Below are 5,296 nucleotides of genomic sequence, written 5' to 3' on the forward strand. Positions count from 1 at the left end.
CGAGTCCCTCCCTCCTGGGCTGCAGTCCCGCAGAAGGGCATGCGGGGGCAGCACCACGGTCCAAGCCTGCTCCCGAGTTTGGGGGTATTTTTGCGAGACGGGGGTTTTTCCACAATGCGTTCCCTCTTTCTCTTTCCGTCTGTCGCCAGTTGTGGTTTCCGAAGGGGAGGAGGGCGGCTGAGTCTGTCCTCAGAACCTCCTCCAAGGGTGACCATGCTTCCCACGTGGGGCGAGAGATCGGGTTGATTTGGGGGCAAGTTTTTCCAGGAGAATCTGAATAGCTGCAGAATCCGTGTCACTTCTGAGCAGACCCACCCTAGGGACGGGTCCTGGGGATGTGAGCGTCAGCCCAGACTCTGGTAGCTGGCCCCTCAGGACCGAGGTGGAGGGTTGGGGGCGGGGGGGGGGGGCGACTCGTGGCCACTCTGGTTTCACCAGCGTCATCCTCTCTGTTCAGGTTCACTTCTTCTGAGGTTTCCCTGTTAGACACCTAGCTGGTCCTTCCTGTGCCTTCACAGTACCCTCTGCCCTGTCTGCTGGAACGGCAGGCTCACCTATGTAAGGCTTCCTCCAGGGAGCTGTCGCCCACTCTTTCCCGCCGCAGGGCAGTCTCCATGGCCGGGTGCCCCTCCAGCAGGACTACTCAGGCTCTGTGAGGCCTGCCCCAGCCCAGCACAGAGGCCTGCCCTTTGTCTTCACAGGGTGGTTGTTTTGTGGGTTGAAGGTCTCAGGCTTTAAGAGTTCACTGGAGTCACTGGGGCTCCTGCTGCCCCATCTTTACCTGAACTTTGAAGGGCAGGGCATGCCAGACAAAGGGAAGGGAAGCTCAGAACTGCGTACAGGAGTTCTCTCGCTCTGGAGGACTCTCTGCTTGTCCTGACCGATGGAAGACAGTGGGCAGTGGCTGGAGGGTCTAGCAGAACCTCCTGAGCAGCACCCTGCACTGCCTTTCTGAATAGGCTGGACCTCCTTTTCATCTCTTCCTCCTCACTTTTCTTTGTGTTCTCTCTTGTTGGATTTTAGTCTCCTTAAATCCTTTGGCGGGGAGTGGGAGTGTAAATCAATTTAGGAGAATCAGAACAATTCAGATATAAATAACATGGCCCTTATCTTCCACCCACCCCCAAAAGCTGAAGTTTGTGACCTAATTGTGGTCCACAGGGGAAACTGGTGTGGTCCTTCCACTACCCTGGCCCTGCAGAGCCTAGCTGGGTGACCACTGATACCTGGGAGCTTGGCCCTGCCCTGTCTGTGGGTAGTTGGGCAGGGACCCACTTGGCTTGCTTGCTGGCCTGGATGCCTTGTCTGGCAGTGGCAATATTGTTCTGGTTCTCCCTCCCCATCTGGACCACGGAGTAGGCAGCAAAGCTCCCCCTCTCCCTGTAAGCATCCTGCCAGCAGGGTTGTTGACAGGGCAAGGGCATATTCTGTTAGCTTAGTGAGACATGGACAGGCATAATGTTATCCCGAGGTCATTGTTTTCTTTCTTATATTATTCTTGGGACCTCCCCTAAAGGAACACATCTTTAGAAATTCCAGAGCAAAGTCAGGCTCGCAAAGCCTGAGTGGATAGGGTGAGGTAAGAGGTGAGGGCATCTAGCTCCAAGCAGGACCTCATCTCAGATTTATATTATTGTTTTTTCCTCCCACAAAGGGCTCCAACCCAGCTCAGTTAGGGGGAGCTACCAGGGAGGGCAGTGGGAGCACTTTGGAAATAGGTACTGATGGGAATATTCCTTCAGGGGCATAGTAAATTTAAGGGTTAAAAGCAATAGACAGAGATGAGCCCCCAGGACTGTGGTGTTTGTTGCCGTTGCCCCCACCGCAGCTCCATGAGCCAGCTTGAGTAGGGTATGGGAAGTGAAGGAGGGTCTGACCAGGGGCCCTGATGACTTTGCAGATATGGGGGTGGCCCTCCTGTTAGTCTTAACTCTTGGTTCAGATTTGTGACCAGCTCATGCCTCTTTGTGCTTAGCTGGTCACCTCTCACTAGGTGGTTTGCCCTTATATGTACTTCTCTGTGGAACTCACCGGGGAGGTGTATTTCCCCCTCTTGCCAGCTATTCTTCCTGGACATAAGGCTCTACCTACTCTCTTATCTGGCCTGGCTCTTATTAACTCCATTAATCTTAAATGTTATTACAGGTCACCCTTCTCATAGATTTAAGTCAGTGTGACAAGTCAGATGAATTTTCTGGTAGAGGCTTCTTTCCTGGGCAGGGCCACAGGGCCTATTCTAATGAAGTCTGAACCATGAGTGGGCACACAAAGTCGGGACACTGATGGCTCCATGGAGAGGGTTGGGTTTCAAAGAGGCTACGTCTTGTATGGACTGCCTGCCCCAGCATCACTGTGGGGAAAGGGCTCATCTGTCCCAGAGACCAGGCCCTAGCAGGCACTGCCCCTCTGCCTCCAGTACAAGCAGCTGGGAACCTGACTGGCCATAGCACTTTCTTCAAGTTCTGCAGTGACCACCTTTTTAAAATCCAAGTGGGAATGTTTATTTCTCTCCCTTCCCCTCTTTACCAGCCTCCTTTAAAAAGGAGCCTTTTATGGTAATGAGATACAGTCTGGCTCAGGTGTTCTGAGTAGCCAATGAAAGGGCAACATCACTCTCTGGGCACCAAAAGAGGGGTGGTGGGCATGCAGGGAGTCTGGCCCACAGCCATAGCATCTATAGACTTTATTGTACTTCACTTTATTGTGTTATGGAGATGTTTTTTGTAGCAACTCTGGAGCAAGTCTACCAACATGATTTTTTCAATAGCATTTGCTCACTTTGTGTCTCTGTGCCACATTTTGGTGATTCTTGTAATATTTCAAACTTTTTAATTATATTTGTTATGGTGATCAGTGATTAGTGACCTCTGATGTTACCATTGTAATTATTTTGGGGTACTATAGCAGCACTCTTAATTGATAAATGTATGTGTCCTGACTGTTCCATCAACTGCTCTCCCCCACTTCCAATCTCTTCTCTTCATATTCTCAAACCTCCCTATTCCCAGAGACACAACAATATTGAAATGAAGCCAATTAATTTCCCTATAATGGCCTCTAATAAGTGTCTGAGTGAAAAAAAAATAGTCACATCACTCTGACTCTAAATCAAAAGGTAGAAACAATTAAGCTTAGTGAGGAAATCATGTTGAAAGCTGAGATAGGCTGAAAGGTAGGTCTCTTGTGCCAAACAGTTAGCCAAATTGGGAATGCAAAGGAAGTTAAAAGTGCTATTCCAATGTACACATGAATGATTAAAAAGTGAAACAGTCTGATAAGAAAGTGAAACAGTCTTATTGCTGATATGGAGAAAGTTTTAGTGGTCTATATAAAAGATCAGACCAACCACAACATTCCCTTAAGCTATAACCTCATCCAGACCAAGATCCTAACTGTCTTCTATTCTATGAAGGCCGACAGAGGCAAGGAAGCTTCAGAAGAAACATCTGAAGCTACCAGAGTTTGGTTCATGAGGTTTGAGGAAAGAAGTTGTCTCCATAACATCAAAGTTCAAGATGAAGCAGCAAGTGCTGATGTAGAAGCTGTAGTGATTTATTCAGGAGATAGAAATAAGGTAATAAGTGAAGGTGGCTATAGTAAAAACAGATTTTCAATGTATATGAAACAGTCTCATATTGGAAGAAAATGCAACCTAGGACTTTCATAACTAGAAAGGAGAAGTCAATGCCTATCTTCAAAGAGTCAAAAAACAGGCTGACTCTCTTGTTAGGGGTTCATGCAGCTGTGATGTTAAGTTGAGGCCAATACTCATCTACCACTCCAAAAATCCTAGGGCCCTTAAAAACCATGCTAAATCTACTCTGCGTGTGCATTGTAAATGCAACAACAAATCCTGGATGACAACACATCTGTTTATAACATGGTTTGAATATCTTAAGCCCACTGTTGAGACCTACTGCTCAGAAAAAAAAAGATTTCTTTTAAATTATTCCTGCTCATTGACAATGTACTTGATCACCAAAGATTTCTGATGGAGATGGGCAATGATATTAATGTTGTTGTTGTTTAAAGACTTTATTTATTTATTTTTAAAAAAGAGGATAAGAGAGGGAAAAAGAGAAGGAGAGAAACATCAATGTGTGGTTGCCTCTCATGTGCCCTGCCACTGGGGACCTGGCCCACAATCCAGGCACATGCCCTGCCTGGGAATCAAACCAGCAACCTCTTGGTTCACAGGCTAGAACTCAATCCACTGAGCCACACCAGCCAGGGCAGATTAATGCTGTTTTTATGCTGCTAACACAACATCCATTCTGTAGCCTATGAATCAAGGAGTAATTTAAATTTCTAAGTCTTATTATTTAAGAAATACATTTCATAAAGCTATGGCTGTCATAGATAGTGAATCCTTTGATGGACCTGGGCAAAGTAAATCTTTCTGGAAAGTATTCACCATGCAGGATGTCATTTAAAAACATTTGTGATTCATGGGAAGAAGTCAAAATAGCAACATTAATGGGAGTTAATTGAAAGAAGTTGATTCCAACTCTCATGGATGACTTTAAGGGGTGCAGTACTTTCATGGAGGAAGTAAATACAGATGTGGTGGAAATAGCAACAGAATTAGAAGTGGAGACTGAAATTGTGACTGAATCACTGCAATCTCATGATAGAACTTTAATGATGAAGAGTTGCTGCTTCTGGATGAGCAAAGAAAGTGGTTTCTTGAGATGGAATTGAATCCTGGTGAAGATGCTGTGAAGATTGTTGAAATGGTAACAAGTGATTTAGAATATCACATAAACTTAGTTGATAAAGCTATGACAAGGTTTGAGAGGATTGAGTTCAATTTTGAAAGGAGTTCTACAGGGTAAATGCTATCAAATAGCATCCCATGCCACAGAGAAGTCTTTTGTGAAAGGAAGAGTTGATTGACTCATTGAACTTTATTGTCTTATTTTAAGATATTCCCACAGCCACCCCAACCCTCACCAACAACCACCCTGATCAGTCAGCACCAACAACCTTGAGGACTGACCCCACCCCCCACCAGGAAAAAGATTATGACTTGCTGAAGGCTTAATGACTGTTAACATTTTTTTTGCAATAAAATATGTTTAAACTAAGGTATGTACACAATATTTTTAGACATGATGTTATTGTGCACTGACTACAATGTAGTACAACATAACTTTTATATGCCCTAAAAGACCCCAAATTCATGTGACTTGCTTCATTGTGATATTTGTTTTACTGTGGTGGTGTGGGACAAAACCCACAATATCTCTGAACTGTTCTTTGACAGCTGCAGGGGCATGGGGTCATTTCACATTTG

At 45.6% G+C, this 5,296-nt stretch overlaps 1 pseudogene; it reads left to right on the forward strand.

Annotated features, from left to right (window-relative positions):
* Window positions 1–3,050: 3,050 nt before the first annotated feature.
* Window positions 3,051–4,991, forward strand: LOC114494896 (annotated as a pseudogene).
* Window positions 4,992–5,296: the final 305 nt, after the last annotated feature.

The sequence above is a fragment of the Phyllostomus discolor genome, chromosome 4, assembly GCF_004126475.2.
Source record: "Phyllostomus discolor isolate MPI-MPIP mPhyDis1 chromosome 4, mPhyDis1.pri.v3, whole genome shotgun sequence".
Lineage (NCBI taxonomy): Eukaryota > Metazoa > Chordata > Mammalia > Chiroptera > Phyllostomidae > Phyllostomus > Phyllostomus discolor.